We start from the raw sequence: 19,686 nt of genomic DNA, 5'->3' as shown, positions 1-19,686 counted from the left end.
ACGCTAAACTAAGGTAGTGGCAATGAGTACAGGCTGGAGGTAAGAAATTCAAAGAATGCTGTGGTATACATACATATTAACACTGCCAATCCTTTTTTTGTATGTTCTAAGGCTGTGACAAATATAGGTTAGGGAGATCTCAGTCTGTACTATAACTTAGGCAACGGAATATATATAACCTTAGTAGTACCATTCACTGGGTTTTGTTTTGTGCTCCTTTTGGGAGGAGATAAGGAAGAAAAATAATTCATATGAATATTTGTTGCGTTTCAATGTCTGTGAGATAGTAAGATGTAGGTATTCAGTAGAAAGTTGAAAATTTGGGTCTGCTACTTAGAAATAAGGCCTGTTTTAAACTAGATACTTGTCAGACGGTTGAGAGAACCACAAGTAACGATTCAAGAAAAGATAGCATCAAGATTTAAGGCAACAGTTGGGGCACAAAGAGAGATAAAGTGAATAGGCTTATAAGGAACTGTCAGAGAGAAATAAGGAGAAATGAGATAAAGTAGAACAACAGGATGGACATAGAAGACACACGTGTATTGATTATTTTGTAACAGGCAGTATTCTAAACAATTTACATATGTACACAATTTTATCATTACAACAGTCTTGTGAAGTAAATATTATTATTATCACCATATGACAGATTGGAAAATAAGGCACAGAGAGGCTAGGTAAAGTTCTCAAAGTCTCACAGCTATTTGATGGTAGACATGAGATTGAGAGCCTGAGTTGAGGCTCTTAATCACCAGCTGGACAAGGGAAGAAACAAGTTTGAGGTAAAGGAGTGGCTATCAGCATCAATTCCTACATGGTGAATAAAGATCTGAAAGAAGCTCATTGGTTTCAGCAACAAGGGAGACATTAATAACTTTTATGAAAATAGTTTGATGGGGATATGAAGATAAAAAGTTGCAAACTGATAAAGTTTGACTGTTTTTCCCCACCCAAATCTCATGTTGAATTATAATTCCCAGTGTTAGAGATGAGATATGGTGGGAGGTGATTGGATCATGTGGGTGGTTTGTAATAGTTTAGCACTATCCCCCTAGTGCTGTCTCATTGTAGAGTTCTCAGGAGATCTGGTTTGAAAGTGTATAGTGCCTCTCCTCCACCCTCTCTCTCTGTATTGCTGGCCATATGAATACGTGCCTGCTTCCCCTTTGCCTCCTGCCATGATTATAAGTTTCCTGAGGCCTCCCTAACCATGCCTCTTGTATAGCCTGCAGAACTGCTAGTCAATTTCACCTCTTTTCTTTATAAATTGCCCAGTCTCAGGTAATTGTTTATAGCAGTGCAAGAACAGACTAATATACCAACTGAGATTTTCCATGGCAACTTTCCTGACTTGGGATCCCACAGCCTTTCTATTCAGGTTGGCATTTTCCAGCAGCAGGGTCTGAGACTGTATTTAGGATGCAAGATGTTTATCAGGGATCCACTGTGAAAGGAAGGTGGAAGAACTGGATAGGGGAAAAAAGACATCAAACCAGGATGGAGACCTGAAAAAGTTTCAATCTTATAGGGAAATCTGGGGTGATGAATGCTATTAAAGTTGCTCTATATTGGGTTAAAATGCCTTGGTTTTATAACCACTCTTGGCTGTCACCAGATGTGAGCTTCTTCAGGAATGGTGTGACCATGGATGAAGGTAGCTGTTGTAGCTGAAACCATCTGCTGACCAAACTACCTGCAGAAATCGTTTGAGGGGAATTGTATGAAACCGTTTCATTTCTACCACACCTTGCAATAATTGTTTAAGCTTCTATTTCTTTATATTAAAACTTAATAGTAGGATAATTAAAAGTGGCTTTTTTCTTTGGCTGATAAATAGACATAAGCAACTTGTTTATTATATATTAATTATTTCCTTGATGTCTGTCTCATTAATAGATCAAGAGCATCCTGAGGTTATAGAACCTATATTTTCACATTTCTTTCAGCATCAAGCAGAATATATGATGAACAATAAAATGTGTTAATAATTGAATAAGAGGGGCATATGAAATAGATCTTAAATAATGATTAAAAGTTTGCAGTTAGAGCATAGGCATAAAGGCTAAATATCTTTTGTGCTAATTAATTGCAATCACTAAACTGTTTTCTTTTGTGTTAAGATACATAAATGAATAGTTTAAATTTATTCATGGCATTGTTAAAGTTTAATCATCTTCCCAAGCAGACATCTCTTCAAAAGCAGTTGGGAGAATAAGTAAAATATATTTTATTATTTTCAGATAATTTATTGAAATGTAAATACTTGAGTATGTAAACTATTTTCAATGGTTATTTTTGAAAAATCTAAACTGCATTTGTAAATTTTATAAGTTTAAATTCAAAAGACTGGAAAATGAAAGCATTTTCTTACAAGTTTTTTAAATAGAAAAATATTTTCTATTTGTAATTAGTAAGAAGTTATACATTTTTCTGCCTAATTTTTGTGGATTTTCCTATATGCTCAGCTATATTTCTCTTCCTCTTCTATGAATGAGATAATTTATATATTTTATAAAAATTAAATTAAGTAGCATATTTAAAGTACTTTGGTATAATGGATTCTAAAGTATGTCTCACTGTTTTATATGTTAATTATCTTTTTATTTAGCAAAGGAATTGCTATTTCATCTCCATATTTTTAGCACCAAACATAATATTTGACTCAGAATATGCACTAAATGTTAGTTTATTTAAAGTGAATAAAAAATCAATAAAATAGGTTCAAAATTATGAAAAAAATTTAAACAATTAGAAATAAAAGAAAAAACCAGTCTCAAGAATATAAATTAAGGATTTGAGACTTCTATTGCATTGTTTTCTTCAAATACTAGCTCATAAATGATACTTGTCTATCACTCAAACAGATTTTCATTTTAAAGTGTGAATGATGACTCAGAAAGGGAATCTGAGATTATTTACTTTTCACTTACAGTTGAAAATATAAAGATGTTGAACTAATTTGTTGTAGATTGAGAGTAGGAAATTTAATCTTCAAATATTAAATTCACAACCACTGTTTCCTAGGCAAAAACATTAATTGTGAGGTTACCATTGTTTCTATCATCTACTGTTCTAGAATTAAAAGAAAAAAGTATAAAATAGATTCCATTGCACAAGTCAAGTTATCTTTATGTTTTCATATTCAGCAAATATTTATTTGATGGCTCTGCAATGTGTGAAAGAAAGTTCTTTGTTAATGTGATTAATCCTATAGATCAATAAAACTATTTTCATAATGGGTCTATTGATATAGTAAAATATAGTCAGCTCATAAAGCTGTTCACTTTACAGTTTACCCAACTGCTTGCCTAAAATACAAACTCCTCTTATCCTCCAAAGCCTGGGCAGCCTCTACTGCCAATGTCAAGCTTTGTTTAATACAAGATGACTAGGATGTTGAAAATTAAGATGTTAGTGCTGGCATCACCTCTAAATTAAGCCACATTATATGCTAGAGATTAAAGTCTCTTTGTAAATCAGACAAGGGTCTACATATGTGATTTCTAAGTTTTGTTCTTACTTTAAAAGTTGCATGCATGAAAACATAAGACCTAACACCATAAAAACCCTAGAAGAAAACCTACGCAAAACCATTCAGGACATAGGCATAGGCAAGGACTTCATGACTAAAACACCAAAAGCATTGGCAACAAAAGCCAAAATAGAAACATAGGATCTAATTAAACTCCAGACCTTCTGTACAGCAAAAGAAACAATCAGTAGAGTGAACCGGCAACCAACAGAATGGGAAAAAGGTTTTGCAATCTACCCATCTGACAAAGGGATAATATCCAGAATCTACAAAGAACTACAGCAGATTTATGAAAAGAAAACAAACAAACTCATTCAAAAGTGGGTGAAGAATATGAACAGACACTTTTCAAAAGAAGACATATATGAGGCCAACAAACATACGAAAAAATGCTTATCATCACTGGTCATTAGAGAAATGCAAATCAAAACCACATTGAGATACCATCTCACTCCAGTTAAAATGGTGATCATTAAAAAATCTGGAGACAACAGATACTGGAGAGGATGAGGAGAAATAGTAGCACTTTCATGCTGTTGGTGGGAGTGTAAATTAGTTCAACCATTCTGGAAGACAGTGTGGCGATTCCACAGTGACCTAGAAATAGAAATTCCATTTGACCCAGCAATCCCATTACTGGGTATATATCCAAAGGATTATAAATTGTTCTACTATAAGGCCACATGCACACAAATGTTCATTGCAGCACTGTTTACAATAGCAAAGACCTGGTACTAACCTAAATGTCCATCGATGATAGACTGGACAGGGAAAATGTGGCACATATACACCATGGAATACTATGCAGCCATCAAAAACGATGAGTTTGTGTCCTTTTTAGCAACATGGATGAACCTGGAAACCATCATTCTCAGCAAACTGACACAAGAACAGAAAACCAAACACTGCATGTTCTCACTCACAGGTGGGTGTTGAACAATGAGAACACATGAACACAGGGAGGGGAGCATCACACACTGGAGTCTGTTGGCGGGGACTAGGGGAGGGACACGGGGGTAGGGAGAGTAGGGAGATTGGGGAGGGATAACATGGGGAGAAATGCCAGATATAGTTGAAGGGGCATTGGAGACAGCAAACCACATTGCCATGTATGTATTTATGCAACAATCCTGCATGATCTGCTCATGTACCCCAGAAACTAAAGTACAATTAAATATATATATAATTAAGTTAAAAAATGTTAAAAATTAACTGTAGGCAGAGGAGGAGGATTGCTCGAGTCTGGGAGTTCGGGGTGCAGCGAGCAGTGATCACACCACTGCACTCCAGCCTGGGCAACAGAGTGAGAACTTGTCTTAAAAATAAAATAAAATAAAACAAATCTTACTATATATAAAATAAATTACATAAAATATATAATAAGAAAAAAAGTTGCATGGAACTGCAGAGTGTTTTTACTTATCATTTCCTTGCTGATTTCCTACAGCATTTCATACCCACTGCACCAAGTCTGGTGCTTGGAAAACAATATATTTAACTTTGTATGGTTTTCTCTTTGTTTATTGCTTGTGTACATGTCTTATTTTCTAAACCAAATTGCAAATTCTTCAAGGAAAGTCTTGTACTTAATTTTCACCATTTTCTCTCTCACTTAGAACAATGTTTAAAACACATTTGATACTTCTGGGTTTATTTAATAAGGCCATTGTTCAAAAATTTAAACTTAGAAAAACATAGGTAATACTTAGTAGTAGTATTCTATAAAGAGACCTGTTGCTTTACCAAATAAATAGTATTTGAGAAGTGTACAGAATTGTCAAAACTTTTCATTGCTTTCTCCCAGTAAACAGATGTGACCAGAGGAGCTTCCTAAATACAGTATATCAGAAACACATCTCTGCCTTTTCTCTTTAGGAACTACCTTCATTCACAACTATACTCAAGGAAATAAATACTAAAATCTGGCTTACCTGTTCAGCAGTTACCAACTCCTGCCCGAAGAAAAAAGAAAAAAAAATAATTAGAGAAAATGGCAGTTGGATTGGAAATGATACGTGAGTGTTATCTTTTTCATTTCACCTCTTATTCCCCTATAAATTAATCTAGAATAGTTCTTGTCATTCTGAATATATCTTTCTCTCCTACATTTTCTCCCATCCTTGCATAAGGCTCTGGAAATGATTTGCAGTGTGCAATTGGAATGGTGCTCCAGAGCTTATGGTCTTATTCAATCCTCCTAAGAAGCTTGTGAAATAAATATAGAATTTAGCATCTGAATGTTACACAAAGTAAAGAAATTGAATGTTAGAGTGACAGAGCTGAGATCAGAATCTAGGCCAGGTGGAGTGGATCATGCCGGTATTCCCAGACTTTGGGAAGCCAAGGTGGGCTGGAGAATCACTTGAACCCAGGAATTCATGGTTCAAGGCTGCAGTAAGCTAAGATTGTGCTACTGCATGACAGCCTGGGTGATAGAGCAAGACCTGTCCCTAAAAATTAAAAATAAATAAAAAATATAAAAATCCAGATATTCCAAAGAAAATTTTCTTGAAGTAGCTATGTAAAACCAGATGCCAAATAATAGTAACACAATCTTTCTTCCCTACTTGATGCTTTTGAATTGCCTTTACTTTTTTGTTCTAAAACACCTTTCCCATTATACTCAGGTTGTTTAAATATAAGGTAGTAAATAAGAGATATTAAACATCTGAAGATATAAGACTTAAGACATGGAGCGATCTTTTAAAAATGTCATTGTCCTCTATTATGTGAATACAACATGTGTAATATATTCTATTATAATATAAACAATAACTTGATAAAGCATATTTGTAAATTTCATTGATATGAGCATTTTCGAACTTGCTAAAATTTAAAGGGAAAATATTTTGAAATGTTGCATCAATTTTCTCTCTTGTTTCTATTTTGATAGATTTTCAGGAGTATTGTCCCAGAACTAGTACAAGAGAATAGTGAACTCTCATCTCTTTTACAGTTCTGACCTAGCCTTTTTAAAGTATCAGATTTTCCTTTTAAACATTCTACAATTAATCAAGTATAACCAATTTACTTTTAAAGAATATATGCCAAATATTTTTCATAATTTGTGAAGCTTTCCTTATAGCCAGTTGAACTATAATCGTCAAATTGTTTAACTTTGCTTTTTTCTTCTGTTTGTATGAGCCTGCAGGTAAGTACTGATCCATTTCAATTAATATCTAATGATGATGAACTAAAGACAAAATCCCAGCTAACAGATCCCATCTGTGGTTATGCATAAAATAACTGCTTCTGGCAAATGACACTATATGCAAATCAAAAATTTGAATGCTGCAGAAGTTACATAATATATTCATATATGCCTAAAATAGAAATTTCCCCATACCATCTTCCATTTCTGTAATCCTCATGAATTCTATAAATATGATTAGAAATATATTTTTATTTTTATTTTCTAGTATGCTTGTTTTGGATCTCATATTAAAGAATATTTTGCAAAATATATTTAATTTAGTGGAGATTAATTTTAAAAATTGCATTGTTTTTGATGTCCTTATAATATTCTTAAGGCTAGTGGTTATATGTAATTATTACAGTATTTTCCTAAGACCTAATAGTTAGCATCTACTTGCTGCCTTAAGGCCTTCTCTGTATTTGCTGCCAGCAAAACCACCCATCCATATGATTCACTGTTTTCAAACTTAACAATGAATGTAAGTAATATATTACATGTGTAGATTTTAAGCTGTTGTTGTTTCAGAAAGAAAAATGCCTAGTCTCTCTCTTTACAGTAAGTTTCTAGTTGGTATTAGGTTGTTTACATTTTGGTGGCTGTATATCTATATAATTATCCTAAGGTTCATTTTAAGGGAGCATCATTCTTGGGGAGTCTTGTTCTTGAGAATAAATTATGAAATGAATAATTAACTTGACATTACATGGGCAACTCTTGATGGAATCCAGTGTTCTAAAAGAATGTTAGCGTCTTGGAAGGAGTCACTGGCAGAAACTTTTAGAGACAAAGTTCTCTTCTGAAATATATAAGACTGACACTGTGTGTCTGATATCAGAAAGCTGGGCATTTATGGCTTAGTAATACAGTTCTGTTATTAAATAGTAAGTATGCCCTCTTACTTGGAAACTTTTTATTCACTTGGAAACCAGGTAAACTCTAGAAATTAAAGAGAGGAAAGATGGTAAAAAGTGAAACCATTTTAGGAATATAAGGATACATCTTATAACCTATAGCACAAAATTTTTTAAGTGGAACATAGGAAGATAAGTTTTCATTATCTTTTGATTGGGCATGACAAATTTTTTTTATCATCTCCTGAAAAATTATATGTGTTCCTCACATTTTATTAACTAGTAAAGTATACACTTTAACTTTAAACCACTCAAGCTAATTCTTCTCTCACTTGAGGAATTTAATTATAGAACATTGCCTCAAGTGAGAAAAGTAATTTTAAGGGTGTGTTTGCATAGGTGCTGTGCTGTGCTGTGTCTTTGTTGACCTTTATTTTATTCTTTTTAGATGTTCACTGAGTTCAGCTGGGCTCTCTGAGTCTCTGAGGTGTTAGAATACTAGCAATTTTATCATCAGTAAATGTTTATTAGTAGAAAATATGAGTTTTGAGAAGCTTAGGAAAGCTGGAATTTTTATCTTTTGGAACAAGGCATATAATGATGAATCACACTTTAATTTACTGAGAGATTTATTCGTTTATGGGAACTTTGAGAAGAACAACTCCCACTCCTAAATATATGACTGGGAGTAGTAACTTAGTTCATATCGAGGTGAGGACTCTGGATATGATTGATCTTGAGTTAATGAATGGGAATATTATTCACCATGAAAGAGAAATAAGCTCTGCGTGGTGGCTCAAGCCTGTAATCCCAACATTTTGGGAGGCAGAGGTGAGTGGATCGCTTGAGCTCAGGTGTTTGAGACCAGCCTGGCCAACAAGGTGAAACCCCCATCTCTACAAAAAAAAAAAAAAAGAAAAAAAAAAAAAAAAGATTAGCCACGTGCCACGTGCAATGGTGTGCCTGTAATCACAGGTACTTGGGAGGTGGAGGCCGCAGTGAGCCAAGATCACACCATTGCACTCCAACTTGGGTAACAGAGTCAGACCCTGTCTCCAAAGAATAAAAAAAAAAAATTAAAAAGAAATAATAAATGAGCTAACAAACCATGAAAAGACATGGAGGAAACTTTTAAACTTTTTTTTTTTAATTTTCAGTTTTTGTGGGCACATAGTAGGTTTACGTATTTATGGGTTAAAACCTTAAATGTATATTACTAAGTGAAAGAAGCCAATAGGAAAAGGAACATATTGCATGATTCCAAGTATAAGGCATTCTGGACAAGTCGAAACTGTAGAGACAGTAAAAAGATCAGTGGTTGCCAGGAGTTGAGAGGAGGGAACAAGGTTTTTAGGGCAGTGAAACCATTTTGTATGATAACATTTTGATGGATACATGCCATTATACATTTGCCAAAAACCCAGATAATGTAGAAGTGAGGAATGAATCCTACTGTAAACCATGTATTTTGGATGATTAGGATTTGTTAATGTAGGTTCATCAATTGTAACAAATGTAGCACTCTCGTGGGGGAGGTTTGTGCAGGGGGAGGTTATGCATGTATGGGGGCAAGAAGTGCTAGTATTTGAAAATTTCTGTACTTTCTTTCCAATATTTCTGTGAATCTAAAACTTTCCTAAAAAAACAAAATTTGTTCTCATTTTTCAACACCCGCCTATTAGTGAGAATATGCAGTGTTTGATTTTCTGTTCTTGTGTCAGTTTGCTGAGAATGATGGTTTCCAGATTCATTCATGTCCCTACAAAGAACATGAACTCATCCTTTCTTATGGCTGCATAGTATTCCATGGTATATATGTGCCACATTTTCCTAGTCCAGTTTATCATCGATGGGCAGTTGCGTTGGTTCCAAGTCTTTGCTATTGTAACCAGTGCCACAATGAACTTACATGTACATGTGTCTTTATAACTGAACTATTTATAATTCTTTGGTTATATACCCAGTAATGGCATTTATGGGTCAAATGGAATTTCTATTTCTAGGTCCTTGAGGAATCACCACATTGTCTTCCAGAATGGTTGAACTATTTTACACTCCCACCAACAGTGTGAAAGTGTTCCTATTACTCCACATCCTCTCCAATATGTTGTCTTCAGATTTTTTAATGATCTCCATTCTAACTGGTGTGAGATGGTATCTCAGTGTGGTTTTGATTTGCATTTCTCCAATGATCAGTGATGATGAGCATTTTTTCATTTATTTGTTGGTCTCATATATGTCTTCTTTTGAAAAGTGTCTGTTCCTGTCCTTTGCCCACTTTTGAATGGGTTTGTTTGTTTTTTTCTTGTAAATCTGTTTTAGTTCTTTGTAGATTCTGGATATTATCCCTTTGTCAGATGGGTAGATTGCAAAACCTTTTTCCCATTCTGTTGGTTGCCGGTTCACTCTACTGATTGTTTCTTTTGCTGTACAGAAGGTCTGGAGTTTAATTAGATTCTATATTTCTATTTTGGCTTTTGTTGCCAATGTTTTTGGTGTTTTAGTCATGAAGTCCTTGCCTATGCCTGTGTCCTGAATGGTTTTGCCATGAGAACACATCGACACAGGGAGGGGAGCATCATACACTGGGGTCTGTTGAGGGGGAATAGGGGAGGGACACCAGGGAGTAGGGAGGTTTGGAAGGGATAACATGGGGAGAAATGCTGGGTCTAGGTGACAGAGAGGTGGAGACAGCAAACCACATTGCCATTTATGTACCTATGCAATAATCCTGCATGATCTGCACATGTACCCTAGAACGTAAAGTGCAATTTTTAAAATAAATACACACACACACACACACACACACACACACACACACACACACATACAATTTATTTGAGAGGAAATAAATGAATAAATGAATTTAGTGTTTTAGGAATTACACAAACTATATTAGATGGAATATACCAGAAATGGTTCCAGCAATACTGCAGGCCCATTAACCTAAAATCATTTTAACCTAAGTAAATTTGCTACTTTATTGATTTTCAATGTGTCATTAAGCTTTGTAGTTGACATTGTAAAGATACTGCCCAGTCACAGATATCAATTAATTAGTGCTCGGGTTTCCTACCATGATCAGGCTTGCCAGTCATTTAGACCAATATGTCTCCTTAAGGCCTTGCTTCACTAAATCAGAGACCAGTCAGAGTCTCTCACTGTCTGTGATGGTTAATACTGAGTATCAACTTGATTGTATTGAAGGATACTAAGTGTTGTTCCTGGGTATGTCTGTGAAAGTGTTGCCAAAGGAGATTAACATTTGAGTCAGTGGGCTGAGGAAGGCACATGCACTCTTAGTCTGGTAGGCACAATCTAATCAGCTGCCAGTAAATTTAAAGCAGGCAGAAAAACATTAAAAGGAGAGACTGCCCTAGCTCCCGGTGTACGTCTTTCCCTCATGCAGGCTGCTTCCTGCCCTAAACATCAGACTCCAAGTTTTTTAGTTTTGAGACTCGAACTGGCTCTTCTTGCTCCTTAAGCTTGCTCACAGTCTATTGTTGAACCTCGTGTTCATAAATATTCACTTGCATGATCACAAGGTCCGAACTGTGAGCTGAACTTGATTTTAGGGGACCCAAAATGTCACTGTGGTCCTCCAGTTAAAGTAGAGGCTTGTGGAGGTCATGTAATTAGTGTTGTTTTAGCTCAGATCCAACTTACAGTGTATCCAGTGTGTCCTCCTGACTCATCCTGTGATCATTTCCCCAGTCCCAGAATTCATAATTGGCACCGATATACTTAGCAGCCAGCAGAACCCCCACATTGGTTCCCTGACTGGCACGGTGAAGGCTATTATGGTGGAAAAGTCCAAATGGAAGCCATTAGAGCTGCTTCTACCTAGAAAAATAACACATAAAAAACAATATTGCATCTCTGGGGGGATTGTAGAGATTAGTGCCACCATCAGGGACTTGAAACATGCAAGGATTCGTAATTCTCATCTCATTCTCTTTCAACTCTCCTGTTTGGCCTGTACAGAAGGCAGATGGATCTTGCATAATGACAGTGTATTTTCCTAAGCTTAACCAATGGTCACTCCAATTGCTGCTGCTGTACTAGATGTGGTTTCATTGCTTGAGCAAATTAACACATATCCTGGTACCTGGTATGCAGTTATTGAACTGGCAAATGCCTTTTTCTTTATTCCTCTCCATAAGGCCCACCAGAAGCAATTTGCCTTCAGCTGGCAAGGCCAGCAATATATCATCACTGTCCTACCTCAGTGGTATATCAACTCGCCAGCTTCGTGTCATCATCTTATTTGAAGAGACTTTGATATCGCAAGATATCACACTGGTGCTTACATTGATGACATTATGCTGACTGGATCCAATGAACAAGAAGTAGCAAACACACTGAACTTATTGGTGAGACACTTGCATGTGAGAGGATGAGAAACAAATCTGACTAAAACTCAGGGACTTTCTACATCAGTAAAATTTCTACGGGTTCAGTGATATGAGGCCTATCGAGATATTCCTTCTAAAGTGAAGAATATATTGTGGCATTTGGCCCCTCCTACAACCAAGAAAGAAGCACAATGCCTAGTGGACCTGTTTGGATTTTGGAGGCAACACATTCCTCATTTCGGGGTGTTACTCTGACCCATTTATCAAGTGATCTGAAAGGCTGCCAGTTTTGAGTGGGGTCCAGGAGAAGGTTCTGCAAAAGGTCTAGGCTGCTGTGCAAGCTGCTCTGCTGCTTGGACCATAGACCCAGCAGATCCAATGATGCTTGAAGTGTCAGTGGCAGATAGAGATACTGTTTGGAGCATTTGGCAGGCCCCCATAGGTGAATCACAGTGGAAGCCTCTTGGATTTTGGAGCAAAGTCTTGCCATCTTCTGTAGATAACTACTCTCCTTTCGAGAGGCAGCTTTTGGCCTATTAATGGGCTTTGGTGAAAACTGAACATTTGATTATGGATCAACAAGTCACCGTGTGACCTGAATTGCCTATCATTAACTGGATATTTTCTGACCCATCTAGTCATAAAGTGTGTTATGCACAGCAGCATTCCATCAAGTGGTATATACATGATTGGGCTCAAGCAGTTCCTGAAGGCACAAGTAAGTTAGATGAGGAAGTGGCTCAAATGCCCACACTCTCCACTCCTGCACCCTGCCTTCTCACCCCTAGCCTGCACCGATGGCCTTATGGTAAGTTCCCTATGTTCAGTTGACAGAGGAACAGAAGACTAGGGCCAGGTTTGCAGATGGTTCTGTGCAATATGCAGGTACCACTCGAAAGTGGACAGCTGCAGCACTAAAGGCCTTTTCTAGGACATCCCTGAAGGACAACAGTGAAGGGAAATCTTTCAAGTGGACAGAAGTTCGAGTACTGAACCTGGATGTTCACTTTGCATAGAAGGAGACATGGCCAGATGTGTGATTATAGACTGATTCATGGATTGTAGCCAATAGTTTGGCTGGATGGTCAGGGACTTGGAAGAATTATGATTAGAAAATTGGTGACAAAGAAATTTGGGGAAGAGGTACATGGATAGACCTCTCTAAGTGGTCAAAAAGTATGAAGATATTTGTATCTCATGTGAGTGCTCATCAATGTTATGACCCCAGCAGAGGAGGATTTTAATAATCAAGTGAATAGGATGACCCATTCTGTGGACTCAACATCTTTCTCCAGCCACCCCTATCATTGCCCAATGGACACATAAATGAAGTGGCCATGGGAGTATGGATGGAGGTTATGCATGGGCTCAGAAAAATGGACTTCCAGTCACCAAGTCTGACCTGGCTACTGCCAATGCTGAGTGCCCAATTTGCCAGCAGCAAAGACCAATACTGAGTCTTAATATGGCACCATTCCTCATGGTGATCAGCCAACTATCTAGTGACAGTTTGATTATATTGAACCTCTTCCTTCATGGAAAGGGAAGATATTTGCCTTCACTGGAATAGACAGTTATTCCAGATGTGAGATTGCCTGTCTTGGATACAGTGAGTCTGCCAAGACTACGATCCATGAACTCATGGAATGCCTTATCCACCATCATGGTATTCCATACAACATTGCCTCTGACCAAGGCACTGGCTTTACAGCTAAGGAAGTGCAGCAGTGGGCTCAGGCTCATGAAATTCACTGGTCTTATCATATTCTCCATCATCCTAAAGCAGCTGGATTGATGGTACAGTGAAATGACCTTTTGAAGTCATAACTACAATGCCAACGAGGTAACAGTACTTTGCAGGGCTGGGACAAGGTTCTCCAGAAGGCCATGTGTGCTCTGAATCAGCATCCAATGCATGGCACTGTTTCTCCCATAGCCAGGATTCCTGAGTCCAGGAATCAAGAGGTGGAAGTGGAAGTGGCACCACTTATATCACCCCTAGTGACCCACTAGCTAAATTTTTGCTTCCTGTTACCATGACATTATGTTCTACTGGCCTACAGGTCATAGTTCCAGAGGAAGGAATGCTGCTACCGGGAGACACAACAAGAATTCTATTAAACTGGAAGGTAAGATTGCCACGTGGACACTTTGGGCTCCTCCTACCTATAAGTCAACAGGCTAAGAACAGAGTTATAGTGTTGGCTGGGGTGATTGACCCGGATATCAAGATGAAATCATCCTACTACTGTATAATGGAGGTAAGGAAGAGTATGTATGGAATACAGGAGATCCATGAGGGCGTCTCTTAATATCACCATACCCTGTGATTAACAACAGTGGGAAACTACAAGGGCACAATCCAGGCAGAGATACACATGGTCCAGGCCCCTCAGGAATGAAGGTTTGGGTTACTCCCCCAGGAAAAAACAAACAAACAAAAATGACCTATTGAGGTGCTTGCTGAAAGCTAAGGAAATACAGAATGGGTAGCAGAAGAAGTTAGTCATTAATACCAGCTATGACCATGTGACCAGCTGCAGAAATGAAGATTGTAACTGTCATGAATGTTTCCTCCTTCTTCTGTTAAAAATATGTTTGTACACACTTGTACAGAGACAATATCTTCATTTTATTTCATTTTCTTTTATCATGTTACATAAGATTTATTGATTTCATATCAGCATTTAAGTACTGCTAACTTTATGCAACAGTATTTGGGTTGGGGATTGATGCATTTCCAGTTGTACAAAGGATAGTTATATTATGTGAGGCGTAATTATGACCTTACTATTGTCTTTATTTGAAGATTATGTGTGATCTCAGGAGATGTGTATGGGTTCAAGTTGACAATGGATGGACTCATGATGGTTAATTCTGAGAGTCAACTTGACTGGATTGAAGGATGCAAAGTATTGATCCTTGGTGTGTTTGTGAGAGTATTGCCAAAGGATATTAGCATTTGAGTCAATGGGCTGGAAAAGGCAGATCTGCCCTTAATCTGGTGTACACAATCTAATCAGCTGCCAGTAAATATAAAGCAGGCAAAAAAACATGAAAGGAGAGACTGGCCTAGCCTTCCAGCCTACATCTTTCTCCTGTACTGGGTGTTTCCTTCTCTCAAACATTGAAATCCAAGTTCTTAAGTTTTGAGATTTGGACTGGCTCTCCTTGCTCCTCAAGTTTGCAGACAGCCTATTGTGGGACCTTGTGATGGTGTAAATTAATACTTAACAAATTCTCATTTATATATATATATATATATATATATATATATATATATATATATATATATATGTATATGTATAAAGATATTAGTTCTCCTCTCTAGGGAACCTGACTAATACAGTCCAAAAAATGACCTTTGTTTTGAGTGGGTGAACTAGTAAAGGACAAGTTCAGGAGGCATGAATGACCATCTTATATCAGACATATGAATCATAGAGGCAAAGTAAGAAAAATAAAAAAGGTACACAGAAGCAAACAACGATGCGAAAACAAATGTTTATATGGCTTGGCAGTTCCTCATTGCTGCATATTTCTGTGACCTGCCTTCGTCCCCTGTGTTCCCATTTGAAAGCTCTGATCTAAACCATCTCCACTCTGTTTTTCCCCTTAAGCTAGTTTATGTAGGTCACTGCTAGCTACATCCTAAATCTTGACTAAGGTGTTTCTTCTGCTAGGCAGTTAACTGCTCTCATTTTTATATTTCCTAATGAGTTACATTTGCTATTATTAATAAGGAAAGCCTGCAGAGGTGGATGATATTACCTAATTACATTCAAAGTGAGGAATCTATCACTTATTATCAGCAAAAAGAGGTGAAATGCAGAAACAAATTTATCATTGTGATTCTTGCTATGGCTATTTACTTCCTTTTATTAATGACAAGTCTACAAATTAAAGGTAAATAGACAATATTTAATTTTAATATGTAGTATTAAATATTTAAAATACAAAATTTGAAAATTGTGGTCCTAATCAAGACAAATTTTTTAAATCTTATAATGAGAGAAAAAATGAACATAATTAAAATCAGAATTATTTATTCAGTGGGGTTGACCCACCATATCACTTTGTTGTGTACAAAAATCACCTGAGAAGCTTGCTAAGAAAGTGTAAGATGGGATATAATGTTACAATTCTGATACTGCCACACATATATATTAGAATTGAAGAATTAAGTAAATGGAGGGTGAGTGGTGGGAGCCAGGTTTTTCACTGTTGGAGTGAGAATTTAATATCAAGAAAAAGAGAAGACTAGAAAAACCCATATAATGAAGGATTACAGTTAGAGACATCAATAAAAAACTTACACTTAGATTAACATAGATACAGGTTGCATATGAAAATACTTATATATATATATATATATATGTGTGTATATATACAAGGACAAAATAAACATGTATATTTTCTTGTTCTGTCAGATGAAAATACTTTAAAAAAATACCCAAGTAACAACAAACATGCCTAGCACAGAGATCTTGGTGTCTAATACTATTCTCTGATATAAGGAAGCATGACTTCTCAGAGAAATTGCTTATTCTAGAACCCGGATGGGAAAGGTGACCCTGAAGTATCTTGGATTACCAGAAAGTGATAAACTGTTAAAACACACACCCACACACACACACACACACACACACACACACACACACACAGAGAGAGAGAGAGAGAGAGAGAGAGAGAGAAAGAGAGAGAGAGAGAGAGATGGAGAATGTCAGTGGAACATAAGAGACAACAGAACGATCTCCCAATAGCCAAAGCTGGAATAATTTGAGCAATAGAATAAATAAAGTAATACTGGATGCTAACCCAGAGTAGAAAATAAATACTCCTGAGTCCATAGTGATCTAAATAAATGATTTATTTGATTTTTAAAATCCTATAAATAAGAGGTAGATGGGGATGGTTAATGGATACAAACAATAGAAAGATTAAATAAGACCTACTATTTTGTAGCACAAGCAGGTGACTATAGTCAATAATTGAGTTGATTGTAACTCAAAGGTTAAATGCTGGAGGGGATGGATACACCATTCTCCACATGATGTGATTATTTCATATTGCCTGCCTATATCAAAATACCTCATGTACCCCAGAAATATATATATCTACTATGTATTCCCAAAAATTAAAAATTAAAAAAATAAAATTAAAAAATAATTGAATAAAGTAATAAATGGTGGAGAAGAAGCAAATCTCCCTGCATATAAATTCCAGATAATTTATGTAGACATAAAGGAAGGTGGAGCATAACTTCCCACTTCTTAAAAATGGGCTGAGCACAGTGACTTCCTTCCAAATAATATATTATGAAAGGTAGACAGTGAAAGAGTAATTTTACAGCAACAAAATCTGTCAAATGGCCTCAATTAGGTGACTGAGGACAGTATCAGTAGTCATGTTGACGTTTCATACATTTGATATATGATGAAAAGAGAAATTTACCTCTGCCATATTCCTCCCCCAAATGCATGACTTCAGTCTATGGAAAAGATGCTCAGACAAATTCCATAATTCCATATATCCCATTGTAGGTGAATTCTACAAAATACTTCTCTAGTACTTTCAAAATTGTCAAGGTCAAAATATAAAGAAAATCTGAGAAATATTCATAGCCAAGAGGATACTAAGGAGACATGACAGTTAAATGTTATATGGGACCCTGGAACAGATAAAGGACATGAGAGAAAACCTAAATAAATCTGAAAATATATGGACTTAATGCCTCAAAATTGGTTAATCAGTTGTAAAAAGTTTGCCATGCTAATGTTAGATGTCAATAACATGGAAAAATATATGAGGAGTATATGGGGACACTTTGTACATTTTTCTTAATTTCCTTGTAAACCTAAAACTATTGTTAAAAAGTGGAGGAACTATGATATCTTGTTCATGTTGTGCCTCAAGCCAACAGGTATAAGTGTGTAACAGGCAAGGAGTAAATATAATACGTGTTGATTATTGATTTCATTTTTCATCAGTTAATATATTTCAGTTGCTCTCTAGTTAAGACAGATTCCTACTTTCCTGTGAATATTCCTGTTTACAAGCTTCTCATTTCTTTTTATTGTTTATTTTTCTATATGAAGATTCATTTAAAGTATTTCTCTACAATGCTTATATATATTAAATTTTAGTGTCTTCCCATAAGCATTCTTGAAACTATTGGTAATTTATTGATGAAAGTTTTCAGATTTATACCATGTACATTTATATACAATAAAATTTAATAGAGATTTAAATATAAAAACTACTATTCAAGGAATCTTTAAAAGTGATAGAAATAACATGCACACATACATATATAAATGTATGTGTGTATATATATATATATATATGTATATATTTCCCATCTGCCCCCTCCCTCCTATAAATGTGCATATGTTATTTAGAGCCTACCCAGATAATCTATGGTAATATCTCCATCTAAAGATCTCTAATAATATCCACAAAATTATTTTTTCCACATAAGGTAATTTACGGGTCCCAGAGATTAGGATACAGACATTTTGGGAGTGCTATTCAAACTAACACAATCAGTTACGAATCTGCAATTCCCTCCATTCTCTCTCCTACTGACAAAATGACGTTATATCCTATATTTTTAACTTCAGGTATCATTTCTTGGCTGAGAACACCAAAATCTTTACATTTTTGCCTTTTCTCTTTTCCAAATTCTGCTCCCTCTTCTCTAGTTGCCTACTATACATTTTTATAAAATTTATCTTAAGTCTTTTAAACATAACATAGCTGAAATCAAAGTCACTAATTCTCTTTCAAATGCAACTTCCTACATAAATCAATTTTTTTAGTTTTATTATAATTATAGTCTTCTATACTGCAAAATACACTCATCTCTTGAACTCCATCCAGTATATTTAATAAGGCATCTACTGAGTAAATCACTTTCATAGATTCTATAATTTTCAATTTACATTATATCCAGTCCTCTAGCTTTAATTATAATCTCTATGCAGCTAATGTGTACAAAATGTACATCTTTATGCTTCAGGTTTCTCCTAAACAACAAACCAGTAAATCCACATGGCTGACCAATAGTCTTATTTGAATGTCCGATAAATGCCTTAAAATCAACATTTTGAAAAGAATTAAAATCTCACCATGGCCTATATGACTTAATTATGACTATTTCTTTAACTTCATCTTCTATCAATTTTCTTTTCTTTCTTTTTTTCTTTCTTTCTTTCTTTCTTTCTTTCTTTCTTTCTTTCTTTCTTTCTTTCTTTCTTTCTTTCTTTCTTTCTTTCTTTCTTTCTTTCTTTCTTTCTTTCTTTCTTTCTTTCTTTCTTTATTTTTTGAGATGGAGTTTTTCTCTGTTGCCTAAGCTGGAGTGCAACGGTGTGATCTCTGCTCACTACTGCCTCTGCCTCCTGGGTTCCAGCGATTCTCTTGCCTCAGCCTCCTGGGTAGCTAGGATTAAAGGTGCACATCACCACACCTGGCTGATTTTTGTGTTTTTAGTAGAGACAGGATTTCACCATGTTGGCCAGTCTGGTCTCGAACTCCTGACCTCAGGTGATCTGCCTGCCAAGGCCTCCCAAAGGGCTGGGATTACAGGCATAAGCCACCTTGTGTTTTGTTTGTTTGTTTGTTTGTTTGTTTTAGATGGAGTCTCACTCTGTCGTCAGGCTGGAGTACAGTGGTGGTACTCCCTGGTTCAAGCTATTCTCCTGCCTCTGCCTCCAGAGTAGCTGGGACTACTCTGGTAGTGCCACCACG

The sequence above is a fragment of the Saimiri boliviensis genome, chromosome 7 (assembly GCF_048565385.1).
Source record: "Saimiri boliviensis isolate mSaiBol1 chromosome 7, mSaiBol1.pri, whole genome shotgun sequence".
NCBI lineage: Eukaryota > Metazoa > Chordata > Mammalia > Primates > Cebidae > Saimiri > Saimiri boliviensis.
The sequence above is the reverse complement of the archived record's forward strand: the minus strand, read 5'-3'. Positions refer to the sequence as shown.